The sequence below is a fragment of the Bombyx mori genome, chromosome 11 (genome assembly GCF_030269925.1).
Source record: "Bombyx mori chromosome 11, ASM3026992v2".
NCBI lineage: Eukaryota > Metazoa > Arthropoda > Insecta > Lepidoptera > Bombycidae > Bombyx > Bombyx mori.
In genome coordinates, this window is record NC_085117.1 from 4,776,231 (window position 1) to 4,783,730 (window position 7,500).

Genomic DNA, 7,500 nt, shown 5'->3' on the forward strand with positions numbered 1-7,500 from the left:
ACCTTACCTTACCTTACCTTACCTTACCTTACCTTACCTTACCTTACCTTACCTTACCTTACCTTACCTTACCTTACCTTACCTTACCTTACCTTACCTTACCTTAAGTTACCTTACCAATACCAATACCAATACCAATACCAATACCAATACCAATACCGATACCAATATCAACCAGAATTTATGAAGACTGTATTACCCAAAACTATACTTATTATTGTGCATGTGTGTATATGGGTGCTTGTTTTTGTATTATGTGTGCCTATGTTTATGTTTGCTTCCGATTTGTTAATGTATCTATGTATACTTTTTGCTACTACGCCTGTTACTATTGGGAATAAGTTTCTTTGTGTGTATTCCAGAGTCGTGTTAGTTCTACTTTTAAGGGGTGATATTTGATATTTACTAAGTTTATAATAATTTATATTATTGTTATTGTTATTGTTATTTAAGTATTTTGTTGCCAATGAGCCTGATATTTTGATGATAGATCGGTCTGCGCGTCGCGCAGTGTTGGTTGATATCACCATTCTTCATGACGAGAAAGAAACAAAGAAAGAAAGAAAGAACCTCGTGAAGGCAGAAAAGGACAATTTAATATAATATTTAGACCTGGCCCACTAGACTACCGCCATTATTGATTTTTATCGATTGATTGATTGATTTAAAAATAATTATTCCAATAGTTGTGTCGGTAGTAGGTACCAGCCAGCCAGCCAGCCAGCCAGCCAGCCAGCCAGCCAGCCAGCCAGCCAGCCAGCCAGCCAGCCAGCCAGCCAGCCAGCCAGCCAGCCAGCCAGCCAGCCAGCCAGCTAGCTAGCTAACTGGGTTAGGGGTCCTGATACAGAAGGCAGTTAGTTATGTAGTAGTTATTATTATCCACGATAGGTACTGCGCGCTACGTGAGGAGGTTTCTTCTTCTCGCTCTGGAGTCAGTTCTCAGTTCAGGAGGAGTTATTAATGTTAATGTACCTACGTACATAATAAGATGTCATAATGATAACCTTCTACGTGGTGGATATGAAAATTTATCAATATCATCATCATCATCATCATCATCATCATCATCATCATCAAGGCGTGATGTACCTTCACCTCGTGAAGGCAGAAAAGGACAAATTAATAAAATATTTAGACCTGGCCGACGAGACTTAGTCGTAATAAAAATCTTTTAAAAAAAATTATATTTTAATTAATAACATTTAAAATAAATATACATAATTAATAATAATACTAATACTAATAATAATAATAATAATAATAATAATAAACTATATTCTGTCTAAATTAAAATTTAAAATCCACGGCTCAACAGACTTCACCGCGGACGACGATCCTACGTATGTATGCATGCGAACGCGCACGGCCCGCATCACATGTGTGGTTTGAGCGCGTGTCGCGTTTGATGTTCGGGCGTGCCTTAGTTGGTGCGCGAGGCGAGAGAGGAAGATTTGATTGATGTTTGTTGTTTTTTGGATTACATTTTCAGTTTTTCTCTCTCGTTTTTAAACGAACACATTATAAAGTTATATATTATATATTTGATCAGCGTCGGACCTGCGTCATGCGATCTGAAGTATCTATCCATCTCTCATATATATCTTGTCCGGTCAGAAGCTTGACATATATACATTGAGGAGAGGAGGAGACTTTTGTGATTGGACGCATAAATTTTTTGGTCCTGGAAATTTTAAAATTTTTCATATGTTCATTGGTTTTGCGCGTTGCGTGTGTTTCGTGTTTAATAATAATAATAATATAATATATTTATTATAGATTAACCGAAACGCTGCGGTCGCCGTAACACCGTGTGAGACATATGCGTAACTCATGCGACGGCATGTTCGTTCGGTTAGTTCATTTCTAATTTCAGAATGAAACAATCAAACGGACGAATGCACCTGTTCGTTCAGTCGTTTACGTCATTCTGTACGTTCCGTGCGCGATTTTGAAATTTTATTCGTTAAAACGAATTATAATATTTCATATGGTGTTTTTATTTAAACATTATATGTTTTAACGTGAACGGTTTATGCGAAATCTCGGTGGACCGATTTTGTATAATTATCCTTTTCCTTAAAAATTAAATTTTCTAGGATATGGATTTTTATATATTTAATGATATTATTTATTAGTAAACAACGAGAGTTGTTTATTATATAAATACTATTATAATACCTAAACACGATCACGCCGTACGAGCGTTTTTACGCCCGATGCGGTGCGACGTTTTAGTTTTCGAGCTAACGAAAAAGAGAGCTCCCTGGTTGATCCTGCCAGTAGTTATATGCTTGTCTCAAAGATTAAGCCATGCATGTCTCAGTGCAAGCCGTATTAAGGCGATACCGCGAATGGCTCAATATATCAGTTTTGGTTCCTTAGATCTTACTCAGTTACTTGGATAACTGTGGTAATTCTAGAGCTAATACATGCAATCAGAACTCTGACCAGTGATGGGATGAGTGCTTTTATTAGATCAAAACCAATCGACGGAGGGCCTCGCGTCCGAAGTCGTTAATTTTGATGAATCTGGATAACTTTTGCAGATCGCATGGTCAAGTACCGGCGACGCATCTTTCAAATGTCTGCCTTATCAACTTTCGATGGTAGTTTCTGCGACTACCATGGTTGTCACGGGTAACGGGGAATCAGGGTTCGATTCCGGAGAGGGAGCCTGAGAAACGGCTACCACATCCAAGGAAGGCAGCAGGCGCGCAAATTACCCACTCCCGGCACGGGGAGGTAGTGACGAAAAATAACGATACGGGACTCTTACGAGGCCTCGTAATCGGAATGAGTACACTTTAAATATTTTAACGAGGAACAATTGGAGGGCAAGTCTGGTGCCAGCAGCCGCGGTAATTCCAGCTCCAATAGCGTATACTAAAATTGTTGCGGTTAAAAAGCTCGTAGTTGCATTTGTGCGCCGCGCTGTCGGTGCACCGCATCCGCGGTGATACTGACACGTTTGCGGAGCATATCGTCGGTGAGCCGGCGTTCTAAAAAACGCCGGTTCAATATCAAAATCCTATCGCGGTGCTCTTCGGTGAGTGTCGAGGTGGGCCGACAATTTTACTTTGAACAAATTAGAGTGCTCAAAGCGGGCTAAAAATGCTGCTTGAATATTTCGTGCATGGAATAATAGAATATGATCTCGGTTCTATTTTGTTGGTTTTCAGAACTCCGAGGTAATGATTAATAGGGATAACTGGGGGCATTCGTATTGCGACGTTAGAGGTGAAATTCTTGGATCGTCGCAAGACGAACATCAGCGAAAGCATTTGCCAAAGGTGTTTTCATCAATCAAGAACGAAAGTTAGAGGTTCGAAGGCGATTAGATACCGCCCTAGTTCTAACCGTAAATATGTCATCTAGCGATCCGCCGACGTTACTACAATGGCTCGGCGGGCAGCTTCCGGGAAACCAAAGATTTTGGACTCCGGGGGGAGTATGGTTGCAAAGCTGAAACTTAAAGGAATTGACGGAAGGGCACCACCAGGAGTGGAGCCTGCGGCTTAATTTGACTCAACACGGGAAATCTCACCAGGCCCGGACACCGGAAGGATTGACAGATTAACAGCTCTTTCTTGATTCGGTGGGTGGTGGTGCATGGCCGTTCTTAGTTGGTGGAGCGATTTGTCTGGTTAATTCCGGTAACGAACGAGACTCTAGCCTGCTAAATAGGCGTCGTTATTTAGGTGTGCGCGGCCTCGTGTCGCGCAACTCACTGACGACGTATTAAAATTCTTCTTAGAGGGACCGGCGTCTTCGAGCCGCACGAGATTGAGCAATAACAGGTCTGTGATGCCCTTAGATGTCCTGGGCCGCACGCGCGCTACACTGAAGGAATCAGCATGTTCTCCCTGGCCTAGAGGCCCGGGCAACCCGCTGAAACTCCTTCGTGCTGGGGATTGGGGTTTGCAATTATCCCCCATAAACGAGGAATTCCTAGTAAGCGCGAGTCATAAGCTCGCGTTGATTACGTCCCTGCCCTTTGTACACACCGCCCGTCGCTACTACCGATTGAATGATTTAGTGAGGTCTTCGGACCGACACGCGGTGGCTTCACGGCCGTCGGCGTTGTTGGGAAGTTGACCAAACTTGATCATTTAGAGGAAGTAAAAGTCGTAACAAGGTTTCCGTAGGGGAACCTGCGGAAGGATCATTAACGTGTGTTGTATTGTGTGTGATATGTAAATATTTTATTTATTTATTTATATATATATACGCATGCATACATTCGATCGTTCTTAATTTTTATCGTTTATCCGATTTCTCACGCTCTCGCGCGCGTTTGTCGCGACGATATTGAATCTGACTGCTGACATTATATATCTAATACTGCTGCGTACTGCACGCGCACGGCAGCACACGCATAAAACTATACGCGCACTACAAAATACCATTACTGACACCGAAATTACAGTGTTGTTCTGTGTTTGTGGTGTGTGTGTGTGTGTGTGTGTGATGCAGTAGTTGTGTGTGTGTGTGTCGTCGTGTCGATTCGATTGCCGTCGTGACACTAGTGCGCTCGAGAGCGAGAACGCGGTGATCGAAAGAAAAACTCACAGACGTTTTAGTTTTCTTAACGTGTGTGTGCGTGCGTTGCACCACCGTGTTTTATATGTTTATTATTATATATTTTGAGATTCGAAATTTCGAATATTATAATATTTATGTATAAAATGCGAAACGCGCGCGCGCACACGGCGAAAACGTCGAAACGTCGCGTACACGTCCAAACGTCACGGAGAGTCGCGTGCGCGCGTTCTTGCGGGAGCGCTCGCTCGTGTCTCTCTCGTCGTCGTTGACGGTTTCGTAAATTAACATAGAATACATTTTATTTATTTATTGTTTTTTTTTTCGACAAGAAAAAAAAAAAAAGAAATTTTTTATTTTTATTTAAACATTACAGAAAAAACGAAAATCATTACCCTGGACGGTGGATCACTTGGCTCGCGGGTCGATGAAGAACGCAGTTAACTGCGCGTCATAGTGTGAACTGCAGGACACATTTGAACATCGACATTTCGAACGCACATTGCGGTCCGTGGAGACACATCCAGGACCACTCCTGTCTGAGGGCCGGCTGCATAAAAAACATTAATCACATTGCGTGGCTCGTGCCGCGCTCGTGATCCGTCGCGTTGACGCGTTCCGCGTTACGCGTTCGTACTCGTCGTTACGTGTTGTTTTATTTAATTAAAATCTGACCGAAGACTACGATTACGAATCGCGTTTCGCTAGCTCGTCTCTCCGACGGATCTAAAAATGTTTTATTGTTATTTCAAAATTTTCATAATCACGTCGAACCTCTCTGGCGCGCGCGTTATGTTTAGCGTGCGCGTAGCGAGTTCTCGTGTATATGAATTTTTGTCGTCTTGGTTTCGTTATTCTGTTGTTGACGTTGTATTAATCGTTATTTAATATCGACGACGACGACGGTGCGAAGCGAAACGTTGTGATGAAGAATTTTAATGAATTATTTGTAATCGCGAATAAATTCAATAAAATAATCTAACGATTTTTCGCTTGCACACACATCGATCGTTGAATTTACTTAACGTAACGGCGACGACGAAAAACTACTAATGACCGGGACAGACGAATGATTAACAATAGGAAAACGTGTGTAGGCGGACTCGACGTCCGAATTGCGACCTCGCGCCTCTCCATCTCTCACTCTGACTCGCTAGCGCTCTCGTTCGCTCGCTCTCGCTCACTCGCTCTCGGCTCTCTCGTTTTCGTCTCTGATTGAAATCTCATTACAAAATTTTTTGTGAGGAGAAGAAAGAAGAGATTGATGCTTGGGAATAGAGAAAATGGTGGTGGGAGGAGAGGAAAGGAGGACGTGCGTGAGGAGAGGAGAGGGGTGGGAGGATTTTGCGATGGACGCTGACGGATATCGAGTTTGCCTCAAATTTATTTTTATATCGTTGGCCTCAGATCAGGGAGGATCACCCGCCGAATTTAAGCATATTAGTAAGCGGAGGAAAAGAAACTAACCAGGATTTCCTTAGTAGCGGCGAGCGAACAGGAATATAGCCCAGCACTGAATCCCGTTGTTTTAATCGATAACGGGAGATGTGGTGTTCGGGAGGTTCCGCTTTCTCGTCGCGACGACTCCTGTCCAAGTTCGTCTTGAACGGGGCCGTTTTCCCGTAGAGGGTGCCAGGCCCGTAGCGACGGAGGGTCGCGGCGAGAGGGACGCTCCTTAGAGTCGGGTTGCTTGAGAGTGCAGCCCTAAGCGGGTGGTAAACTCCATCTAAGGCTAAATATGACCGCGAGACCGATAGCGAACAAGTACCGTGAGGGAAAGTTGAAAAGAACTTTGAAGAGAGAGTTCAAGAGTACGTGAAACCGTTCAGGGGTAAACCTGCGAAACTCGAATGAACGAACGGAGAGATTCATCGTTTTCTCTCGGGCGTACGTTTACGTGCGTTCAGATGTTGACGGAACGTTCGTTTCGTGCGTTCGTTCTCCGTCGGCACGGTACGTGAACGTTTAACGTCCCGAGAAGACGTGCACTTCTCTCTTAGTAATGCATCGCGACCCGTTCGTCGTGGATTTAAGACGATCGCGCGGGAGACCGTACGAGTTTTATTCGTTTAGAACACGTTCGGACCGCGTATCGTTCCGATCCACGCATTCGGACGGTATCATTAAACTAATCACGCACGCGTTGAAAATTCCTAAAAAAAATTTTCTCATACGCGTCCGGCCCGACGCAAGTCAACGTCGTATTTTCTCGTTTCCTGCCTTAGTGCGGACGCGAGTGCGACGCGTCTGTTGTCGCAGCCGTGCAGTCTCGGACTAGTGCGTGTTTGTTTGAACGTCTGCGATGATACAGTTTCGGGCACTCGCAGGACCCGTCTTGAAACACGGACCAAGGAGTCTAGCATGTGTGCGAGTCATTGAGTTTTATAAATTTTTAACATTAAACTGAAAGGCGTAACGAAAGTGAAGGCGAACGCTCGACGTTCGCTCAGGGAGGATGAAATTATCGAGCTACGTTCGTGATTTTCGCACTCCCGAGGCGTCTCGTTTCCAATCAGTGAATGAAGGCGCGCTCTGAGCACAAATGCTGGGACCCGAAAGATGGTGAACTATGCCTGGTCAGGTCGAAGTCAGGGGAAACCCTGATGGAGGACCGTAGCGATTCTGACGTGCAAATCGATCGTCGGAACTGGGTATAGGGGCGAAAGACTAATCGAACCATCTAGTAGCTGGTTCCGTCCGAAGTTTCCCTCAGGATAGCTGGCGTCGATATAAAATTTTAAAACAGTCTCATCCGGTAAAGCGAATGATTAGAGGCATTGGGGCCGAAACGACCTCAACCTATTCTCAAACTTTAAATGGGTGAGAACTCCGGCTTACTCGAACGATGAAGCCGGAGATCTGATGACGGTGCCAAGTGGGCCAATTTTGGTAAGCAGAACTGGCGCTGTGGGATGAACCAAACGTAGTGTTAAGGCGCCTAAAAAACGCTCATGGGACACC

General features: G+C 44.3%; 3 non-coding genes across 3 annotated transcripts in view; all 3 read left to right on the top strand.

The window, feature by feature from the left end:
- The first annotated feature begins 2,260 nt into the window (after window positions 1-2,260).
- On the top strand, window positions 2,261-4,168 carry LOC119631080 (small subunit ribosomal RNA). Its single transcript, XR_005246550.1, has one exon. It is a non-coding gene; the product is annotated as a small subunit ribosomal RNA (ribosomal RNA).
- A 763-nt stretch (window positions 4,169-4,931) lies between these two features.
- Window positions 4,932-5,088, top strand: LOC119631079 (5.8S ribosomal RNA). The gene has a single exon (XR_005246505.1). It is a non-coding gene; the product is annotated as a 5.8S ribosomal RNA (ribosomal RNA).
- An 849-nt stretch (window positions 5,089-5,937) lies between these two features.
- The window catches only part of LOC119630957 (large subunit ribosomal RNA), a 4,118-nt gene continuing 2,555 nt past the window's right edge, over window positions 5,938-7,500 (top strand). Inside the window, exon 1 of the ribosomal RNA XR_005246546.1 lies at window positions 5,938-7,500. This exon is cut by the window's right edge and continues 2,555 nt beyond it. This is a non-coding gene — a ribosomal RNA (large subunit ribosomal RNA).